General features: G+C 45.2%; 1 long non-coding RNA gene across 1 annotated transcript in view; it reads right to left on the bottom strand.

Moving 5' to 3' along the window:
* Positions 1-260: 260 nt before the first annotated feature.
* The window catches only part of LOC139024795 (uncharacterized), an 8874-nt gene continuing 977 nt past the window's right edge, over positions 261-8157 (bottom strand). Inside the window, exons 2-3 of the long non-coding RNA XR_011476154.1 lie at positions 5437-5471; positions 261-721 (exon numbers count right to left, since the gene is read on the bottom strand). This is a non-coding gene — a long non-coding RNA (uncharacterized lncRNA). The remainder of the gene's footprint in view (positions 722-5436; positions 5472-8157) is intronic.

An 8157-nucleotide genomic window follows, 5' to 3' on the forward strand; every position in this document is an offset into this window, starting at 1 on the left:
AGGGCTCCAGCTCCATCTTCTGGCTCGGCGAACGCAAGAAAGTCTGCAAACCCCTGCTCCTGGCTGGGGGAGCACAGGCCAGCGGTACAGACGTGTGGTGAATTAATGTGTACATTTTATTGGAACGTATTTAAAATACATATAGAGATGCCTCAGCCATTTGAGTACAACAGTACATATTAAAAATGATTGAGGAATAAAAAACAATCAAAAAAAACCTCACTAACAATCCATGACAGCCCTATGGGACTAAAGTTGTTACCTGCAGACATGGTCCCCTGGTGTGCCGCTTGGTAAACCCATTAGTGAGAGGGAGGTCAGGGAGGTTGCAATGACAGGGCTGCTTTGACCTCCAACACCGGCCGAACCTGCAACCTCTGAGGTCCAGTATTAGCGGGCTGTGATTGGTCACCACCGGCGCCGTGGCTTCTTCAGGTCGTCAGCTGCTCTGAACTGTTTCGAGATTCGTTGCTATGGGTAGTTCCGGCGAAAGAGGAGGAGTTACTAACACTAAAGCGACTGTTGATGGGGTGGGGGAGGCGGGGTCTGTTGTGGAGGGACACGGCTGGTTGGATGGCATTGCCACACCCCAGAGAAATCCCCAAACTCGTCATCCGTCTCTCCCCTGATTCGTCGTCCAGCGGGGGAGGGGGGAGGAGGAGTATATGGGCATCACTTCCTGTTCCATGGGAGAGCTCTCCTGGCTGAAGGCCTCATAGATCTGGAGAGAGAAACACAGACAGGTTGAGTACTACTAGAGGACAGGTTGAGTACAGAACGGCCTATACTAGAAGACAGGTTGAGTACAGAACGGCCTACTAGAAGACAGGTTGAGTACAGAACGGCCTACTAGAAGACAGGTTGAGTACAGAACGGCTACTAGAAGACAGGTTGAGTAGCAGAACGGCCTACTAGAAGACAGGTTGAGTACAGAACGGTCTACTAGAAAGACAGGTTGAGTACAGAACGGTCTACTAGAAGACAGGTTGAGTACAGAACGGCTACTAGAAGACAGGTTGAGTACAGAACGGCCTACTAGGAAGGTTGAGTACAGAACGGCCTACTAGAAGACAGGTTGAGTAAAGAACGGCCTACTAGAAGACAGGTTGAGTACAGAACGGCCTACTAGAAGAGTGAGTACGTAGGCTACTAGAAGACGGGTTGAGTCAGAACGGCCTTACTAGAAGACAGGTTGAGTACTACTAGAAGACAGGTTGAATGTTCAATCAAATAAATGTGGTGGTGGGAGAAAAATAAAAGGAAGGTCTTGTTCCACATAGCCATATGTCATTATTAACAGACAGTAGGCTTGTTCTACATAGCCATATGTCATTATTAACAGACAGTAGGCCTTGTTCTACATAGCCATATGTCATTATTAACAGACAGTAGGCTTGTTCTACATAGCCATATGTCATTATTAACAGACAGTAAGCCTGTTCCACATAGCCATATGACATTATTAACAGACAGTAGGCCTTGTTCTACATAGCCATATGTCATTATTAGCAGACAGTAGGCCTTGTTCTACATAGCCATATGTCTTTATTAACAGACAGTAGGCCTTGTTCTACATAGCCATATGTCATTATTAACAGACAGTAGGCCTTGTTCTACATAGCCATATTCTTTATTAACAGACAGTAGGCCTACACGCTCTTCCTATTGTAAGTTAGCAGTAACAAATAAAGCAAAGAAAGACTATTTTACTCACATATGCGCCTAAATATTTGCTGCGTGACCTGGAATTCTATCCTAGGAGCACCTTGCACCAAGACATTTTGGAAATACCTAAATATATTTCATTGTGCTACTAAATGTATTTGTGTGCGCCTACATTTTTCAACTTGGCACAAACGTCTATAACTAGGGTGGCTGGAGTCTTTGACAATTTTTAGGGCCTTCCCCTGACACCACTGGTATGGAGGTGGTGTCAGGGGAAGGCAGGAAGCTTGGCCCCAGTGATGTACTGGGCTGTACGCACTACTCTCTGTAGTGCCTTGTGTTCATACCAGGCAGTGATGCGACCAGTCAGGATGCTCTCGATGGTGCAGCTGTAGATCTTTTTAAGGATCTGAGGCCCATGCCAAATCTTTTCAGTCTCCTGAGGGGGAATAGCTTTTGTCGTGCCCTCTTCACGACTGTCTTGGTGTGTTTTGACCATGACAGTTTGTTGTTGATGTGGACACCAAGGAATTTGAAGCTCTCAACCTGTTCACTACAGCCCGTCGATGTGAATAGGGGCGTACTCAGCCCTCCTTTTCTGTAGTACGCAATCAGCTCTTTGTCTTGATCATTTTGAGGGAGAGGTTGTTGTCCTGGCACAACATGGCCAGTTCTCTGACCTCCTCCCTATAGGCTGTCTCATCGTTGTTGGTGATCAGGCCTACCACTGTTGTGTCATCTGCAAACTTAATGATGGTGTTGGAGTTGTGTATGGCATGCAGTCATGAGTGAACAGGAAGTACAGGAGAGGACTGAGCACATACCCCTGAGGGGTCACCGTGTTGAGGATCAGTGTGGAGATGTGTTGTACCTACCCTTCCACTGGAGGCGGCCCGTCAGGAAGTCCAGGATCAGTTGCAGAGGAGAGGTATTTAGTCCTAAGGCTCTTAGCTTAGTGATGAGCATTAAGGGCACTATGGTGTTGAACGCTGAGTGTAGTCATGAACAGCATTCTCACATAGCTGCTCCTTTTTGCCCAGGTGGGAAAGGGCAGTGTGGAGTGAGAGGCTGCATCATCTGTGGATCTGTTGGTGCGGTATGTGAATTGGAGTGGGTCTAGGGTTTCAGGGATAATGGTGTTGATGTGAGCCATGACCAGCCTTTCAAAGCACTTCACGGCTACAGACGTGATGCACTACTACCCAAGTGCACTATTTATGTGGACCGGTGTCAAAAGTATGTGCACTATTAGGTGAACAGGATGCCATTTTGAATGCAGCCTGTGTGTCATTGACTTCCCCATGCGTGACTTTGTGCTCTCACTAAACAGGAACTGCACACAAAATATGTTTGGCACAAACAGCAGCAGCGAGATTTGGTTGTTAACTCTGAGATTGACTATGTTCAGTCTTATCCTCAGAGGAATGGGTGTTTTATAGGCTGAAGTGGTCCTAGATATAACAGGTGTGTAGGTTCCCACTGGGGTTACCCATATGAGAATGTATGCATGGACTACTTTAAGCCACTATGGATAAAAGGGTCTGCTAAATGGAATATATTATTAATCAAATCAAGTTTATTTTATATAGCCCTTCGTACATCAGCTAATATCTCGAAGTGCTGTACAGAAACCCAGCCTAAAACCCCAAACAGCAAGCAATGCAGGTGTAGACGCACGCAAGGCTATATTATATTATTACTAAGTATCAGATCTTAACGGCCCAGTAAGCAACATGTTAAATCAAGACTGTTTCAGGCCTTATCAGGAGTAAAGCTTGCCAACGTGTTATTTGTTGTGCATTAAGGATGGACTAACCTGGGGTGTATTCATTAGTCGCAGACCGTAGCAAAAAGTTTGGCTTGTTTCAAAACGTTTTGCAACAGAAACCGTTTACTCAGTAAGGGGAGTGTATGACTGCACACTTCGAAAGGAGAGTAGAGGACCTTCACCTTCAAGGCCAGAGGGAGCATCACAAATGGTGCCTTATTCCCTAGTGCACTACTTCTGACCAGGGTGAGCCCTAGGGTGCCATTTTGGGACAAGGAGAGAATGGCATAGAGATCAAGGTCCCGGGGTAATCTATAACGCAGGTCTAACTAGCTACCTACTTAACTCCCCACTGACAGACTAGCTGCATCTTACAGTACACAAACACACTTTCCCCATTACGTGAGCCAATTCAATAAGAATCTGTTAAATAACCTCAAAGTTAACTATTATTATTTAGTCTCTTGCGTGCCTGTAATATCAGTTATTCTAGGCTCAAAAGGCCTACTCTCTACCTCCGTCTTAGTTGTTTTATTGTTGTTGAGGCTATTGGAGTGGAAACAGTAGCCTGGACAAAGCCTACACAACACCACCAGTCAGCCAGTCAGTCAACGAGCCAGTCAGTCAGTCAGCCAGTCTGTCAATGAGCCAGTCAGTCAATCAGCCAGTGTAAACTGATCCAGGGAATTGTATCCAGCAGCACCATTGAGCTCCGCTAGTCAGCTCACAGATAGGGAGGGTGAGGGCTGCTGCTGCACCTACATAAACAGTGTGTCTCAAATGGCACCCTATTCCCTATATAGTGCACTACTATTGATCACTGCACTGAATATACATTTACGGTCAATGGAAAATGTGAACTACAATCCCAACTCTGTGTTTTAACGTTTAGAAACGTCAATATTTCATCAGCGAGAAATAATCCCTTAAATACATTTTTAAAACACGAGCAGTGTTGCACAGATCTGTACAGCTACGGGCGCCTCGGCTTCCATCCAACAAAACTACACTTCTGCTACACTTCCCGAGTTACGCTAAACACGTGTTTGGGGTACACTAGGTAGCTCATTTGCTGTAACATGCAGAAATGTCCGTTGGAACACTAACCCTATTAAAGGTGTGTATCAATTTAACATGATTTCTCGCCGATATGAAAGGTAAAGTCATTGTGCATTCAAAACCAAAACCATACCGCAAGCAATGCGTGTTAATGTCCAGCCCGAGGGTCAGGGCTCTTAACAAAACTCCCCCCTACAGAAGACGTCTTCCTCCAATGACTCTTACGTGTAATGTAATGGAACAGAGAGTCATTACGGGCTAGTGTTGATCTAACTAGCTAGATAAACCACTTGACTTTGATACCCTGTAGTAGTGGGAAATGAAGTTGATGTCTGTTGACAGTGAGATGACAACCCTGAGCYATGAGAWAWAGGTCAYGAWGAGAAAATATGTAACTATCGARCTTGTTGAGAAACAAATACATTCTTGCTAGCTACTAATGTTAGCTAGCTTTGAAACAACAACAGACCCATTTGAGATTAGGCAGGTGTCTTAAACTGTCAGGCTAACTAATGCTGTGATTAGATATCTAGTTAGTAAACTAGATACGTAGATCTTAATAGTTAACGTTAGCCAGTTAACTGTGAGCATAAATGAGACAAAAGTGTTTGCTTTTGAAAACACCAGAAATGTTTGCTTTAACTACCTCTGGTCCAAGGGCCTACGTCGGATGCAGCCCATATTGCAGATCCAGCGCATTCGCATGAGCTAGTGTGGCGGTAGATATAGCACTTCGTCAGCACTTCAGCAACATATTTACTTAAAGTAGCTATATTGAAGCCAGTCAATAAACAACATCGTCTGGGAAAAAATCATTGATGGATGAATTGAAMGATTCAGGCCATTGAAGAAGGCTCTTGCKGCATAATGCCACACGTAATGCCCAGGACCAGAGCTAAGAACTAGCTCGCTAATAGCTACTTGGCTAGCTATTTCCCTCTTACCTTCAGATGTTGTAGCTATGGCATGTTCATCTCAACTTAGAAGACAGTTGAGTACAGAACGGCCTACTAGAAAGACGGTTGAGTCAGAACGGCCTACTACGAAGACAGGTTGAGTACTACTAGAAGGACAGGTTGCAGTCTACTAGACAGACAGGTTGAGTACCAGACCGGTCTACTTAAAAGACAGGTTGAATGGTTCAATCATCAAATAAATTGGCTGGAGAAAATAAAAGGAAGTCTTGTTCTACATAGCCATATGGTCATTTTATTAAACAGGACAGTAGGCTTGTTCTACATAGCCACCCCCCCCCCCCCCCCCCCCCCCCCCCCCCCCCCCCCCCCCCCCCCCCCCCCCCCCCCCCCCCCCCCCCCCCCCCCCCCCCTTATGTCATTATTAACATACAGTAGGCCTAGTTCTACATAGCATATGTCATTAGTAACAGACAGTAGGCCTTCGTTCTACTTAGCCAATATGTCTTATTAACAGACAGTAGGCTTGTTTACATAGCCATATGTCATTTCATTAACAGACAGTAGGCCTTGTCTGCATAGCCAGATGCTTCATTATAACAGACGTGGTCTGTTCTACATAGCCATAATGTCATTATTAACAGACAGTCAGGCCTTGTTCCACTGTAGCCATATGTCATTATTAACAGACAGATAGGCCTTGTTCTGAGCCATTATGTCATTATTAAAAGACAGTAGGCCTTGTTCTGCATAGCCATATGACATTATTTACAGACAGTAGGTCTGTGTTCATACATGCCATATGTCATTATTAACGAGCAGTAGCCTACATGCTCTTCCTATTTGTAAGTTAGCAGTAAAAATAAAGCAAAGTAGTTTGGCTAACAGAGCGGGAACCATTTTTCCTCACATACTGCGCCCTAAATATTTAGCTGTCTGCACCAAGGCAGTTTTGGAATATCGAGCTTTACATATATTTCATGGCTGCTTTCTATGTATTTTGTGTGCGCCTACAATTTTTCAACTTGCACAAAAGTGCTCTTGTGTACAAAAAGGGTGTCAGCGTAGAGCCTGCTAAATGTACATCAGGAGAAGGTCTCCTGTGGAGGAAAAAATTGGTTAAGGAAAGATTTTTTTTTTTAAGAGAACCTTTTCAACTGTTGTTTGAAAAGTGTTGGAAAAAAAACCTTTGCTACTCAGACATCAACTGTAATCAACGTCACCCAAGTGATGATTTGAGTCCCAAAGCACCTTAGCCCATATAGTCACAATCTACTTTAAGTTAGTACATGCACGCAAATACAACGAAGTGAAATGCTTTACTACAAGCCCTTAACCAACAATGCCAGTTAAGAAAAAATAAGTAAGTAAAATAATTGATAGTAAAAAATAAAAGTAAAAAATTAATTAAAGCGCAGCAGTACATAAAAATTAGCGAGGCTATATTACAGGGGTACTGAATACAGAGCTCACTGTGCGGGCACGGTTGTCGAGGAAATTGAGGTAATATGAACATGTAGGTAGAGTTACGTGACCATGCATAGATAATAACAGAGAGTAGCAGCGGCGGTGGGTGGGGGGGGGAGGGGTGCGGTGCAATGGCAAATAGGTTGGGTAAAAAAACTAATAGCCACTGTTAATTTAGCTGGTGTGACTGAGTCTGGATGACTTGCAGGATAAAGTTCTGATAAATACCCATTTATTGGCCTGACTTGGGCGTCCGGTACATTCTTGCAGATGTGCAACAAACAGTCTATAGACTAGGGTGGCTGGGAGTCTTTGACAATTTTTAGGGCCTTCCCTGACACCACCTGGTATGGAGGTGGTGTCAGGGGAAGGCAGGAATCTGGCCCAGTGATGTATACTGGCTGGACGCACTACCCTCTGTAGTGCCTTGTGTTCATTCCAGGCAGTGATGCAACAGTCAGGATGCTCTCGATGGTGCAGCTGTAGATCTTTTTAAGGATCTGAGGCCCATGCCAAATCTTTCAGTCTCCTGAGGGGGAATAGCTTGGTCGTGCCCTCTTCACGACTGTCTTGGGTGTTTTGACCATGACAGTTTGTTGTTGATGTGGACACCAAGGAATTGAAGCTCTCAACCTTGTCCACTACAGCCCGTCGATGTGAATAGGGGCGCTCAGGCCTCCTTTTCCTGTAGTACGCAATTACTCCTTTGTCTTGATCATTTTGAGGAGAGGTTGTTGTCCTGGCACACATGGCCAGTTCTCTGACCTCCTCCCTATAGGCTGTCTCCATCGTTGTTGGTGATCAGGCCTACCACTACTTTGTGTCATCTGCAAACTTAATGATGGTGTTGGAGTGTGTGGCCATGCAGTCATGAGTGACAGGAAGTACGGAGAGGACTGAGCACCACCCCTGAGGGGTCACCGTGTTGAGGATCAGTGTGGGCAGATGTGTTGTTCCTACCCTTACCACCTGGAGGCGGCCCGTCAGGAAGTCCAGGATCAGTTGCAGAGGAGGTATTTAGTCCCAGGGTCTTTAGCTTAGTGATGAGCATTAAGGGCACTATGGTGTTGAACGCTAGCTGTAGTCAATGAACAGCATTCTCACATAGCTGCTCCTTTTGCCCAGTGGGAAAGGGCAGTGTGGAGTGAGAGGCTGCATCATCTGTGGATCTGTTGGTGCGGTATGTGAATTGGAGTGGTCTTAGGGTTTCAGGGATAATGGTGTTGATGTGAGCCATGACCAGCCTTTCAAAGCACTTCACGGCTACAGACTGATGCACTTACG

Source organism: Salvelinus sp. IW2-2015, unplaced genomic scaffold (genome assembly GCF_002910315.2).
Source record: "Salvelinus sp. IW2-2015 unplaced genomic scaffold, ASM291031v2 Un_scaffold1890, whole genome shotgun sequence".
Taxonomy (NCBI): Eukaryota; Metazoa; Chordata; class Actinopteri; order Salmoniformes; family Salmonidae; genus Salvelinus; species Salvelinus sp. IW2-2015.